Here is a 15154-nt window from a genome sequence, read left to right on the forward strand (position 1 = left end):
ACTCTCTCCTTCTATGCTTCGTATTGCTCATTATCTGTCCCCAGGTATGGGCTCACATGCTTACCCCAAATTGAATCTCATTGTTGCTTTGCACCTTTTCCTTGCCTTTTTTTAAAAAACAGCAAGCACTTTGCAGTCCTATTTGTAGAACATTACTCGGTGTACTTGTTTTTCAGAGCATGAACTAGCTGTCGATGAGATGGGAATTGAAAAACAGAACAGCAGAAAGTAGATTTGGAACTAGAGTGGTTTCAAAGTCAGCTTTACATATGGACAGGCTATGATCACCTTCCCTAATAAAAGTGTTCACCTATGGAGCTGCAACCATAATTTAGACCCTGCAGCCCCAAAACTCGGCCTTCCACAGTTTCATAGTTTCATAGTAGCTTGGGTCAGGAGGGACCTGAACAGATCATCTAGCCTGACCCCCTGCCACAGGCAGGAATGAATGCTGGGTTCACAAGACCCCAGACAGGTGATTGTCCTACCTCCTCTTGAATTTGCCCAAGGTGGGGGCAAGGACCACTTGCCTGGGAAGTTGGTTCCAGATTTTGGCCACCCTAACTGTAAAATATTGCCTTCTGATCTCCAACCTAAACCTATTCTCCATCAGCTTGGTGTTATTTATACTTGAGGGGGTGCCAAGAGATGAGAGATACAAGGAGGGAGGGCAGATGCTGTACCACCCATGCAGAAAGACCTCGACCCACCCCAGGCAAGCTTCTGACCCAAGTAAGACCAAAGGGTGCAGGTGGGTTGCAATGGGGGGTCTGATGCTTAGTGGGGTTGCTTCTGTAGTTGATACAGCTTGCGTTGCCTGTGGCATGGCTGCAAGAATCGGATCTAGACAGCATACGGAAGCGGCCCTATCTGCTATTTTTCTCCTCTGTTTTATGTCTACTTTATGCTGCAGCATTTTGCTTTATGTTCCTTTCTTGCTCTCCTTGGGGAAATCAGTTGGGTTGCCTTAGCAGTTTGCCAGAGAAGACAGGGGCTAACTGCCCTCATTTTGTTCTGAAAGGCAAGTGAGGGCTCCGAGGGAAAAGCAGAGTCTGGAGCCAACCAGGAGGAGAAGAGCCAGATGAAATCACTCTGAGTTTGATGGAGTTCAAAGAAATGCTGGAAGCTTCTGGCCTTCTGCACCTGAATGCTGGGGCAGCTAAGGCTGGGCTGGAGCCTCCCAGGGCCACTGGCTGGGGAACTTTTCTTGCGATTATGGTTCTCCGCCCTATATGTTTGCAATGCTCTAGTGCGTGGTCAGTCTCTGTTGGGTGAGAGGAAATAAAGCTGTTATTACATGTTCTTTGAGAGAAGCACTTTCTTGAAGGGAAGCCAGCCCCATAGCTAGAAGCATCCGTGTGACGTGAGTGCAGGGGACAAAGGCAGGGAACCGCGTGACGGGCAAAGAAGGGAACCGCAGAAAGAGCGCTGCCTTCAGCTACAGAAGGACCCTACGGGGAAAAGGCAATCAGCAAAGATACTCAGACCCTGTGGCAATGAATGTGGTACCAGGACCTAGGAGCACCCTACACTTGTGCAGACGGTATGCAATTCTGATCCCGCTAATGTCAACGGTGAATAAACTCCATCGGGCTTTGTAGGAACAGGACTGACTAGTAATTCCCTCTGGCTGAGTTACATGGAGGCAGGTGTGGGACAGAGACCACGGCAACCTCCCGTGACTGCAGCTCCAAACCAGACTGGGATTCTCAGCAATGAATATTCTTACATCACATAAAGAGAGGGGGATAACACAGGGCCTTACAGGGGAACCTGATTACAACTTACACTGTGGAAAGGCTATGGGCCTCTGCCTGTGTAGGGAAATGAGTACTCTACAAACGAGCCATGAAGGGCTTAAGAGGCGTCCTGATTCCCAACAGGTACCTGGCTCCACGCATGCTTTGTTGATCTCGTTCTGCTGTAAGATAATTAGGCTTTCAACACGAATCATCGTTCCCTACCTCCCATTGACGGCACAGGGCAAGCACCAGTTCTGTTTTCCATTTCCGATGATGCATTTGTTCAATCAGTCCAAAAGCAAGCCAAGATCTTTCTCAGTACAACACCCAGCAACCTCCGAACTTCATAAAGCAAATGGGCAATGACGACAGTCCTGTTATCTGAGACGTGTTTCTGACCTGCATGATCCACTGCCTCCGCCACGACCCCTCAGCTTCCTATTTTGTGGCTTGGGGTGACATTTCCAGACGTGGCGCAGGAATGTGGGTTCCAGCACCACAAGTGACTCCAGCCCCTAGGTGCCCCAGGAAAACTGAAGATGAAGGGGTCCTGGGTTCTTCATGTCTGGCTCCTTTTGGAAAGTGGGAGCTTTGAGATTCTGAAGCATTGGGCTCTGACCATCACAGGACTTGGGCAGAGCTTGGGTGCCTGACCCACAAGAAGTGATCTGAAATATCCCTAGCCAGCAGCCGCTGACCCCCTTGGGTGCTTCCCCGCTGGATCTCAGGGAGCCGAACTCTGGCTTCTGCGCGCTGCAATGTCCCGATCTGGGGAGCGGCAGGCCGGATCTGAACTGCCCTCGAAGGCATCTCCACCTCAGCATTTTGACGTCTAACATTTAGGTTCCTTGCCCAGGGGGTTTATGCTTCCTGGGTAGTGAGTTGGGAGACTAGTGTCTCTTGAAGATGATCCTAATGGTTTTGATGCTCAGTAAAAGCAGGTGAAGGAGTGCCACATCCAGGAGGGTGTCTGGACCCCTGCTTCTCCTTGGAGCAGAGGCATCTAACCTGGAGATGCATCGTGCATCATGCATCCCTGACTTCAGCTTACAACCCAGCAGGCCTTCTGAATGAGGGGCTTTGGTGATGCAGATGGTGCCCGCCTTTGCCCAGTAGCCTAGTGTCCAGGCCGCTCACCCAGGAAGCAGGAGATCTGGGTTTCAGACCCTTTTCAGTCTGCATGGATTCAAACCCAGGTCACCCACTTCCTAGGAAATGGCCTGGCTAGAAGGTTACGTGCTAGGCTGGGGAGGGGGCTCTTGCCTCTCCTGCACAGCCAAGAGTACAAGGTTCATGGGGTACGAAGGGGAATAAGCTAGAGAGCTGAACTCTGCAGCCCAGGGAGGAGGCGCTGTTCTAGATGGGAGTCCTGTGCTGTGGCCACTGTTAACTATTTGCCCGTTGAATGTAAAAGGGCTGCTATTTTCATAAGGACCTGGGAACCCTGCAGTGTCCATTAAAGACCTCGACTTTTTGTTTCATCCAAGAAACTGCACCTGTTGCACAACACTCAGGTGAGTGGGAAAAGTCCCACCTCCTGAATTACCCTGGCACTCGCCCCAGCACCTGCATGGGCCTTAAAGATCTCCCCTCCAGAGGCTGAGTTTGCTGAATCAAAGAGGATCAGAGCAACAGAAGGTTTAGCCTGGACAGCCTGTCCCTTCATCTTCTGCAGGTCCTGGGGTTGGGTTTCTCTTACCGAGGACAGAACACACTGCGTGCGGCATTCGCCACACGTGCAACGACCTTCATAAGGCTGCAAAGCAACCAGATGGCAAATCGGTTCCTGCTAATCAAGGAGGGGTCGTAGGAACTGCTGAACTCTGGATAACTCCCCATGGGAATGTACGTTCCCAGGAGCGCCTGGGTCGGTGCGGCAAAGCAAGAGAAAGATCCCCGAAACAAGGGGCGAGCAGAGAACAACCAGAGAGCGCTGACTCCCTGCAAGCCCCTTTCAGGCTTTTATGCTGGGTGCCTTAGCTGTTTAAAGATCAGTACAAAGCCTGTGTGGCAGACACTGAAGAGAACAGTCTTTGCGCCTGGGGAATGGACACAAGGTTGTTCTTCATCTATTTCGGAGAAGTCGATACCAATTCCACAGAAGGGCAGTGTTATAATGAGGCCCCATCCTTCACGGAAACCATTAAACAGTGTCTGAAACGTGCCACTTCCCTTCGATTTTATGCCTTTTATTTAAACTGCACTGAACCGTAACCATTCATGCCAATGAGGTTTGTCATCTGGTTCCCGGGAGTGGCTCTGGGAGGCTGAGCGGGTCCGAGACACCCGTGTGCCCCTGGCTGAGTGGAGCAGGCGGGCATGACTCCCTCCCGCTTCCATTACATTTGGTGCTGTGCTCAAACCCTGGGAGCCGGGAAGCTGCCTGCCTGTGCCATGCGCTCTCAAGGGGCGCCTGTGAGGAGCTCCATTAGGATGCTGAACTTCCTGTCTCGCCGTTAATAGGCTCTGTCTCGTTCGGGGTAGTCCACCTGGCTCCGTATACGCGCGTGGAAGGCAGTGGCAGGTCTGCTTCCGTTTGGGCAGATGGGTCGGAGAATGCAGACTGCGATGTGCTTTCAGCCTGGCGCCCTGGGGAACGGGGCTGCGCTGCTTCCATTTATGTTAATTGCTGACATTATGCAGGCAGAAAGCATGCGGGACAGCATGCGCAAAGGAGGAGGGGGAGCAGGATCCCCCTGCCACGCTGCCGAGCCGCCCTGGACTGCAGGAAAGGGGGAGCAAGAGCGAGCATGGCAGAACCGGGCCCAGCAAACAACCACGTCAGCCCTTCTCACCCCTGTCCTTCATCCACTATTGCACTGCTGCAGTCTGCAGCACGGTTTCTTCCCTCATTCACATGATGCTCCAATATTGCACTAAGAAGGGTGGTCTGCACAAAGAGGCCAGGAAGGCAGGTTGTTTCCTGTAAGGGCTTTCTCCAAAGGCTGGGCAGTGGGTTGTTACTGTTCAAAATAGTGCCAGTGTTACCCTGGGCTTCTTTCTTGACTCTGCATCTGCTGCTGAAGATGAGACGATGCATGCAATCTCTTTGGGACAGGGACCATCTCTGGCAGGGGTTTGTACGGGGCTTAGCACAGTGAGGACCAGACCTAAAGACACTCTTGCAATACGGGGATAATAATGCCACCCGAATGGAGCAATGAAGAATTCACTCCCCAGTGCACATCCCCAGTGTCTACTTCCAGTGCATCTCCAACAAGTGCTTTGTTGGGGACAAGGCAACTGAAGCAGCTTTACTGGTAATGAAGATTTCATTCCCTTAGCATAAAGGAACATATTAAAATGGGATCTGCCAGACATGATTAAAACAGTGGTCCAGGGATACTCAACCAGGGTGTTGTGGCACCCTGGGGTGCTGCGAGATCCTATGAAGAGCATCCCAGAGAAAGGAGCAAGAACCACTGCAGTGGCCAGATACAGAATACACGGTCCAGAGGCAGCCTCTGTTGGAGGAGCTTGTGCCTCACAGAATGGAAGCAAAAATACCTTTGCTAATACTTGGGGATGCTCTTATACATATAAATGCCTCAGCCTATCCAAGCCGGTTGCCACAACAGAATCTAGCTGCAAGGAGTTCTGTGGAGTCATCAGGGATTAAATAAAACAGTATGTCCTTCTTTCATTTTAAAGTGAATGCCTTCGAGTTTTGTTCCATGCCCCTGCTTTTTTTCTTTTATCAGAGAGAGGATAAATAGACAGAGGAGTCGATGCAGAACAGGTTTAGCCAGACATGCCGGTTTATAAATTTGCAGCTAAAAATTCTGAGGAACTATTTATTCCTCTTGATTTCAGTCTTTAAAAAATCATAACCAGTTCTGATACTGCACTCTGGCCTTTTATAAATGAAAGGGGTTTTTGTATTCCATAAGTCAGTCCACTTCGTATATGCTTGCTAGGCACCGTGTTCAGCTAGCTTAGTATTCTGCACAAAAATGTAGTGACAAAGCCTGTAATACAGAACATGATACAGAAAACCCTCGGTACGCTGTACAAGTGTTAATTTTGCAAACCTGAGGGAAGAGGTGCAAAGTTCAGGTGGGAGGTTTTTGCCTTTAGCCCACGCTAAGGAGCTGTGCTAAGACTCAGATCCTACAAACCACTTCCTCGCTCTCAGTCCTGCTTTACTGGCGGACTAACCAGAGGAACCACGTTACATAGGCCTCTGGGATTTGATGAGCTGGGAGGACAAAGGGAAATCGGTTTTTTGTGACATAATGGGTCTTTTTCCATCTTTGGGTCCCAGGAAATGAGGTGGTCGGAGATGTTTGACTCCTTGCTGCCCCGTCGATGGATGGGAGCACTCCAGAGGCTGAGGACTGCATGCATCCCCTGATGAATTGCTACCTGGGTCTGCCCCGCAAGGAGCAGCGCGTGTACGGCGCACAGTGAATAAAATCCACCTGTCTGGTCACATTCTGCTGAATGATCAATGGAGTCTGGAGCGAGGAAGGGAAAGGAATGAAATGCTGACGGCAACTCCTAGCCCCAACTTTCACTTAACTGCTGTAATTGAGTGCAGGCGTATTAGCATGGGTTCTGCCGGCAGGAAAACCTTCACTCACTTCCCCTCTGACAGAGGCCATTCGTCAAGCAGAACTGCGTCACATCTGGACCAGATTTCAGGGCCCGTTTCCCCCTCCATTATTCACTGTGATGGGAGCTGTGTGCGCACCGAGTGTGGGTGTACGGTGAGCAGAGGAAAGCAACCCCTCTGTGCTCTGCTGCTGCAGCGATCAAAGCAGCCCATCGTGGGAGCTGCATTCTTGCACGGGAGCTGGAAAATGCCTCGCGCTCCTGGAGAGACTGGCCTTTGCACTTCTGGAGCCAGGTGGCATAGGACGTGGAGGAGAATCGGGTTGTTCCCAGGCTGCTCTGCTCCACGCACCTGGGGAATATGGACTGACATTTATATGCCACAAAGGACAGCCCTGATTATCCCAAATACCTCTTCCTTGCACCAGACGTGCGTACCCATTTTCAGTGAAGTTTTGAATAAGTGAGGTTCCCAGTCGGGCCAGTTCAGCCAGCTTGTGTTTCTACCTAAAGCCCCTCGGTTCGGCTGACCCAAGGAGCTTTGGGGAAACCAGCCGGCTATGTATAAATGTAGGAAGTGACCCATAAGAGCAAGCTTGTATAGCTGCGCCCAGAGCTCCCTGCTGTACCAGGGCTGCAAACAGACAGATACCTTCAGAAAATGTCAGCTGCATTTCCTCATGCCTTGCTGAACTCTCGCTGTCATTTTGTCCCCTTGGACTGCTCACAGCCAGGCTGCTTTACATCACTAGAAGGGTCTGGCCAGTCTCAAGCTGCCCTCTGATGTGGGGGACACAAAAGCCATGCCTGCATCCATTAGCAACACCAAAGGTCCGGGCCTCCGCTTCTAATTAAACAGCTAGTGCAACAAATAATTAATGCTTTACATACTGAGCGGTACAGGATGTGTCCACACAACACTATTCACTCCCATGCAGATCTCCAAGATAGCTCCCAACAGCCGAACTCAGGGACCAGGACCAGTAGGGCTGGGGTGGCATGGTGTTCTGCCCAGGCTAACCAGCCCTGTGGGGAAGCGGGGTATATTCATCCCCGCTTCATGTTCCTCCCAAGTGCTGCCCGGAGAGGCCTTCTCACTGCCAGTCTGATAATACTGTTTGTGCTCCTCTGTGGGAAGGTGCGGCACAACTTTCAGGCAGCAGAACGATAAAGGCTCTATTGCCTTTAGAGCACGCTGACTTACAAGCAGTGGACAGCCATGATATCCCTTCACTTTACTTTGCAGCACCTGTGCCTATGGCTTGCAAGTGTGTCTACCATGATAGGATCTAGGCAACACCAATAACAGCTCCGGTGCGCGAGGACCTTTACTGGAAGACATCCTCCTCTGCTTTTTCCTCTTAGATGTTGGATTGGAAGCTGGAGGTTTTTGCCTTTACTAACCAGGAGATACTACAAATAACATACATCAGATTATTTCCCCTTTTGTGAATGGCGGATGGGACCTCAGCATTATACTATAGCCAAATACATTTAGTTTACAATTGTTCAGTCCCAACAGCATTTTTCCTTCCCCAAATGATACATTTCTAAAGAGATTTCTTTGGCCATTTTTAAATTACATTAGGAAAACCCTTTCCCCACCACCCAGAGGAGGAAAGTTCAAATGGATGGAGGTGTTACATTATTTGCACACACACAACTGAGAAGTTCAACACGCCCCAAACCCTGCAGACTTTTATTCCATAATTCAGAACTGAACTCTGCTGCCTGCCTGCCCCATTTTAAAAAGCGACAAAAAACCCAAAGCGATTTCATTCGAAACCAATTTCTGCAAGTGCATACTCGTGGTTTTTGTCTCAAATTTAATAAAGTTTTTGGAGACATCCAGTTGCTTGGCCCAGCTCTACTGCAGCATTATGAAGTTTAAAAAAAAGAAAAGTCCATTAGATGCACACTAACTCCATGGAGAACAGCTTTGTCTTCATCTCAAATGCCAGACACCTAATGGTGCAATAATAATCATCTATCAGGTAAAGAGATTTGACATCAGTATGTGCCTCAAAATTGGTATGCAATGGATCCTGATGTTGCATAAGGAAACATTCAAGCCCAGCAATGCGTGTAAGAGAGTATAACTTAACATGTGTTTTACCAGGGTAAGGGATGTGCGTGCTATATAAACCTGCTCACTCCCAAGGTTTATAGGAAACATTCCCAGCCTTCAGCTATAAAGGTGATGACACCGTGCCTATTCATATCAAAGCGCTTGAACAGAGCTTTGGATAGCTGGGTTTGCACTGCACGGACATTTAGCCAATCTTATGTACTTCCACAAGTCTAAAATATGGGCTGAATGATAGCAATATGAGCTAAGGTATATGCTTTACAGCCTATAAAAGATTTGTACTTAAATTACTCTACAAAGGTTATAGTTGTGTGAGATTTTAATTTCCTGGCTAGTAAGCAGCGCTGCTGTCTGGACTATCTGTGCTACTGGACCATTATATCACCCTCCGCTAGCTGAAAGCAAACAGATAACAGAGGCTCTACTTGACATGGGTTGACTTTGTTTGAAGTACCTTTTCTTTTTGAGCAGAACTTCAGACCTTTCCTTCTCCCTACACTGACTGCAGGCACCTTAAGTGACCGTCGTGGACCTATTTGAGATCCTGGGTATAAAGACAAGACTGCAGACCCGTTACATATCCGCTGCATTCAATCACCCTCAATGCAGAACTCCTGTCACCTGTGGATTTTTGTTCCACAGCCCTTAGCAGTGAATAGCAGTCTGTACTTAATACAAGGAAAAGGGAGGGAGTAATCCAACCAGAACTGATTAGCATGCCTCCCAGCCGAACGGATACTCATCACGTGCCAACCCTCCGACAACTACCTACTTAGGTAGCAACACCTAAGGTGCTTTCCCCGCTAAAGGAAGCAGTTCACTGTTTAACTGTCAGAGTGCAGCCCCACTCTTACATATTTTAGTAGCTGGAGCAGAGCTGTTGGAGTATACTTTCACTAGAAGGATTTACTGTGAACCTTTGGCAAGAGAGCAGGCTAAGAAGGGCCTGGGGTGTCGTGTTACTGCTATTCTGCTTATCAGCCTGAATCCGAGGTACTTGGGAGCAGTGGCAACTCAACTACAAAGCCTTTATGCATGGTAAACCTATTCCTTTAACAGGATTACCATTTTGATCTCTTCGTTAGAGAGGTTTCCATTGTCTGGACCTCCGACAAATGGTCCCAAAGCTCATTTAGTTCTTTAATATGGTTATGATGAACCAATCTGCCGATTAAACTCTCATTAATTAGCTTTGTGGGAGTTTTTCCATAAGGTTGTTGCCTCTCAGATTTATGCTGTGGTATGGGATTGGTCCAGGGCAGGGACTGTCTGAGTCTTCTTGTGCAGCTTTTCATCCGTCTAGTTTGCTGCCAGGGGGAGGTGGTGGCAGCAACAGCAGCTTGGGTGGCAGGGATGAAAGCAAGGTGCAGGGGCAAGGTGACCCCCAGGAACAGCTTGGGGTAACAGCCAAAATTTTACCAGCTTTACTGACGTGGTTAGACACCCCCTTTTCTGGTCTTGGCTGCTCTTCCTAGAGAGCATGAGTGGAGGGCTGGAGCTACAGTTCATATGGGAGAGCCACGGGGATGCTGAGAACAGTCTCATAGCACGCAGACTATTCTCATTTGAATAGTCTCCTGGCAGTAGCTCTCCCAGTATGGAGGAGGAGGACTGTTGCCTCAACAACTGCCTGTTGCCCCCGGGGGACAGGAACGTGGTTCTTGCAGCAGAAGCAGCCGGACCTGTGCCTTAGTTTTCTCTGGCTTTGTCCCATGCTGCACCCAGAAGAGGAGCAGAAGGGTCTGGGGTTGGGGTCTGGCCAGATGCTGCATGCTCCCCCTCTGGATTTTGCTTCAGAAGGAGAAAAACTGAGCCCGGGCCAGGAGTACCTGAAGAGACAAGAGCTGTGCCTTGTCCTCAAAGAGACTGGGCTCACCTACCTCTTCTGTCCCTTGGGAACTCCCTTTGGGAATCTCAGGGAGTAAAGTGGGGATTGAAAACGAAATCCCTCTGCTCCTTCCTGCTTAGTGCCTGCATTGCACCTGCAAGCTAGGGACGCCAGCTGGAAGCCCTGGGGAGACCTGCTAGAGCTGGCTGCAAGGGGAGTCTGGTGGCTCAGCTCCTCAGCTTGTGGCTGTTGGTGTGAGCTCTTCCGCTGCCCTCCCAGTGCCGGTCTCCTGGCAGAGGTAGGATGGGCACCTGCTTGCTTTAGACCTGCCTTTTCTCTGCTGCCTGCCTCCTTTCCTGGTTGTGGGAGCTGGGGGTGAGACTACTCCTGAGACTGAGGAGGAACTACCCTCAGCCCCCAGCTGACCCTCCATGAAGGTACTTGCTCCGTACAGAAGCCTTGCCTTTGCTCTGCTCTTTCTCGGCCTCACATGCTGACGGCGTATGGGCAGCAGCCGTGACGTACACTTCAGAAGGGGAAGTGGAGCTTTGGGGAAGGTCCCCAAAAGAAAAATGCACCCCCGAGTCACTCCAGGGAAGCAGATGGCCACGAGGGAGCCAAACTGTCAGCCAGAATGGTGAAAAGCACACCTTTCCCATCAAAAAGAGCTGCAGCAGGGAAGGGTCAGCCAGCTGCGAGATGAGGCATGTCCCTGCTGCCAGGGGCCCAGCTGCAGGTGCAGCAAAGCACCTTCGGTGCAGGGCGAAGAGCAAACTGGGCCTCTCCTGCAGAGACCAGAATTGCAGACAGGCACGGTCACCTGCAGCTCTGACATCCAAGGTGGGAACGCGGGGTTTTACTGGTATTTACTGCAAAGAGGCTTTAGAGGACGCACATAATTCCTCATCCTGTTGTCCCCTGTGTGCGTCACGGGACTGAGGAACAGCGCGCACAGGTGAGCTGTCCTAATGCAGGCCAGGCCGGCTGCCGGAGAGCGCCCCGAGGGCACTGCTGCACCAGAGGTTAGCGCTGCCTGGAGAACGAATGCTCGCACTCCTGGACAGAGCAGAACAGATGCTGAAGCACGGCTGGTCCCCCTGAGAAGGTGCAGCGTTGGGGGACTCCACATCTCCTCTCCACTGTAAAATTAAGACGGGGGGGGGGGGGGGTTTGAAACAGCAGGTGGGGGGGATTTCTGAATATGCTTCTCAGCAGCAGGCTGGCTTCACGGGGGCACGCGTGAGAGTACCCAGAACTGGCAGAGTCCCTGCCATCCGACCCACTCATCTCAGCCACCCAGCGAGGCAGAAATTCTGGCAGCCTGACGTGCCTACCTCCCTCTTCCTCCTTCTGGCTGGCTGCATTCATCAAAGAGGGGGAAAAAACCAACCTGTATTTGCTCAGCCATTAGCTAAGACTTGTCAGGTGTGTGCCCCTGCTGTGCTGGGCACTGTGCACACACATGCAGCTCTTGCCCAAGGGAACTTGTGAGCATACGAGTGTAAGGACCGACCTGGCTGAGGCACATTCCTGTTTCAGCTGGGAGCTGGATGGAGGTGGGGGGAGCTGATAAAATGAGAGTGGGAAAGAAGAAGAGGAGCTGCCAGAGTGCATCCCTGCCTACCCAGAGCCAGTAAGCAAGGGGTCCCTGCGCAGCACAAATGGTGCACAGGAGGCCTTGTCCCTCCCCTGAGACATTTAAGGCATATGGGTAGGGAGAGGAGCCTCCAAGACGCCTTGTTTTAGTTAGGGCATGCTTCTTGTCAGCTCTGGTTTCACTGCAAATCACTTTTATTATAAGATAACCAGCTTCGCTCTTATGTGCCGACAGGGAAAGCGGGAGGATGGTGAGGAGGCCAGGGTGCACGAGAAGGAGGCAGCTGGCCAGCTCGCCCCCCTGCAGCCTCCCCAGGGAAAGCTGCAGCTTCTCCATCCTCTGCCCAGAAGCTTCCCGTTTCCGCTCCCTGCAGAAGCCTGCGTTACACAAAGCCCAGGCAGACAAAAGGCTTTGACAGAAAATTTCCACTCGGCTCTGCAGGCAGGAAGCTATCCCAGCCGGGCAGAGCGGCATGGGAAGGCAGGTGCGAGCAGGATACAGGGAAGGAGGGTCCTACAACGGGGACAAGCGGGGAGCGAGGGCTTTGCCAAAGAAGAGAGCGGGAGCCAAGCACCAGCTCCACGCAAGGGGGGAGATGCTCTGAAAAGGAACCGGAGAGGCGACTTGCTGAGAAACATCTTCTGTTTTCAGAAAGGCTGGCTTCCTCTGCTTCAAAGTTATTTTCTATCAAATATGCTTAATTCCCATTGTAAAGCCAAAGTGGCCAGGCCTGGTAACGGCAAACACGACCTTTCACCGGTCCTTATGTCTTTCTATTAGATTATCAGCAACTTCAGAGATATTGCACATTAATGGGATGGGAAGTAAAGGGAACGGGATTATCTAACGCGGAGATGACCTTGGTAGGGAGCACTATTGGAAATGGGCTGGGAAGAGGCGAGAGCAGGAGCAGCAGCATTTCCTTCCCCAGGGGAACTCAGGCAAATGCAGGGAAGATGCAACAGCAATGCCTTTCCCCTCTGCTTAGCGGCCCTCTCAGGACACAGACCCTTTTTCATGCTACCGAAAGCTCTGGCCCTGCTGAGCACCAAATGGAAAATATCTTAATATTCATATTTCCCTGGGCAAAGGGAGAGTTTCCCTCCCGTGAATCTGGCACAACGAGGAGGGGAGAGAAACAAACAGGGAGAGAAGAGAAGAGGGTAGCAGAAAAATGCTCTGTGCTTTCAACAGCTCTGTGCGCCTGGAACAGCTGCAACCGCGAGGTGAAAGGAAGGGCAGTGACAGGCTTCGGGGAATAACAACCTTTTACTTATCTCCAGCTCCGCACCAGCAAAAGGGCAGCCAGAGCCCAAGGGGCTGATGGCGTCTGAGCCTTCAGAGCTGGGGGGCCCTGACGGGTTTCTGCACCCTGGGAGAGAGACACTGTGCATCTGCATCCTTTAAACATCTCTCGTCTGGAGGAGAGAACTGCAATGCTTTGACAGCCTGGAGCAGGATGTAGCAGGGCTGGTCGCTGGGAGAGGGAGCTCCAGCATGCGTAGCGCGCAGAGGTATTATGCAGGGCTAGACAGAAAAATAACTCGAGCTGGCATTTCTCTCTCCCATGTATCCACTCCCCATGTGTCCTCAGGTGACACTGGCTCCCTTTGCCAACAAGGACAAGTCTTAACTCCTACCGGCCCTGCAGGAGCCCGTACGCTCATCGGTGCACCAGACAGACGGTGGTCTGCCCGCCTCGACAGACCCAAGCACAAAGCCTTCATTACGGGCGATGGAGGGAGAGACGGGTTTGATTCCCGGATCCTGGGTAGAGTGCGCAGCATCAGAAATAAGGAAAAATGATCTTTTCGCCCATAAAAGGAGCCAATTTAATGTGATGGCAATAAATCCGTGCCTCTCCTCCCCGTGACTATCTCTACAGTCCTGTTTTGGTTGTGGCCACACTTTGAAGTGGAATGGGTTCTGCCACTTCACGCCGATTCAGTCCCCCTGCAGGACCACGGCTTTGGAGGTGAGATTCAGATCCTAATCAACGACGACACGTTTTCTGTGCCAGGCCAAAAAAGCACTGCGGGGACCCTGGCAGGTGTAATGTGGGTCCTAATGGACCTGTCGTACTCTGGCCAGCTATGGAGGAATAAGTCGCTGCAGTAAGGAACAAGGGGCTCTCTTGCTGTAGTGCAAATGCTCCACAATCGTGGAGGGGCTCTCTCACCCCTCAACACCTATTTGGCTGGCCCTGGGAAACCAGGGTTTGGAGTCGCTGCCGACCCCGCAGCCCAGCTGGCTGACTGCGTTGGTATTGCCGGCACTGACAGTCGGATCAAAAGATACCTGCAGGGCACACCGTACATGTTTAGCACCCTGCAAAATCATTAACCCTCCATGCTTTATATTTACAAGTGACCCCGACATGTCTCCAGTTGGATTTGCTGAGAAGGTGTACAAGAATATGTTTGCACGGCATAAACACCCCCTCCCTTCCCCCCAAAAACCCCCAACAAACAACAAAAAACCTCCCTTCTCTGTGCCCCAGAGAAAGCCCAGGTGAAATACCCTCTGCAGGTCGGTTGGGTCAAGGGAAGCGAGGAAAAGTGAGTTTGTGGCTCTCTGCTGAGAACAACCTGCCCCGGAGCGTGGCTGGAGATGACTGGTCTCAACAGCTGAGAAACGGCCGACCCACACGTTGGACTTCTAGGTGAGGAAGAGGCACGTAGGACCACGTATGCAGGGTTTTAGACCCTATTGTTCCTGCATAACTTGCCTGACTTCCCATGGGAAAGGCGCCTAAACCCTTAATAACAGGAAAACCATGACTAGTGACTGCGTGAGGGAAGAAGAGGAGGGAGGGGACCAGAGCATGTGCCACCCTGCTCGAGCTGGCCCGCTGGGCAGCCAGGAAGGGGAGAGAAGAGACCTGGGGCCAGAAGAACGAGCCAGAGGCAGTGAGATGGGAAGGGGGTGGAGAGCTGGGGTCTGGCCCCTGCTCCAGGCCCAGGGGTTTTCTTGTACTCTGCATTTAATCACCATTGGATAAAAGGCACAGAATGGGCCCAGGGGCCGTTCCCTGCCGGGGCAGTGCCCATTTCACTGCCAAGCTCCCTCTGCCATGTTCTCTTCTGGGCTCCACACATCTTTCCCTTCGTCAGGGGAAACACAGCAGCAGGGTGGAGAGTGCTCTAAAATGCCCGGCGAGGCTTGGGGGTTAGGGCACTTTGGTGGGAAAAGGCAGATGCAGGTTCAAACCCTCTCTGAGCACGAGGAGCCTAAGACACAGGTCTCCCATGCCCTGGGCAAGTGCTCTAACCACTAGGCAGTGGGGCTAAAGGGTGGGAGGGACCCCCTGACTTGCATGGAGTTACATGCCTCCTCAAGACATG

General features: G+C 51.5%; 1 protein-coding gene across 2 annotated transcripts in view; it reads right to left on the reverse strand.

Annotated features, from left to right (window-relative positions):
* Window positions 1-15154, reverse strand: part of FAM219A (family with sequence similarity 219 member A) — a 126822-nt gene that overhangs the window by 20062 nt on the left and 91606 nt on the right. The gene's annotated exons all lie outside the window — the stretch shown is intronic.

This window comes from Alligator mississippiensis, chromosome 3 (genome assembly GCF_030867095.1).
Source record: "Alligator mississippiensis isolate rAllMis1 chromosome 3, rAllMis1, whole genome shotgun sequence".
Classification (NCBI taxonomy): Eukaryota; Metazoa; Chordata; order Crocodylia; family Alligatoridae; genus Alligator; species Alligator mississippiensis.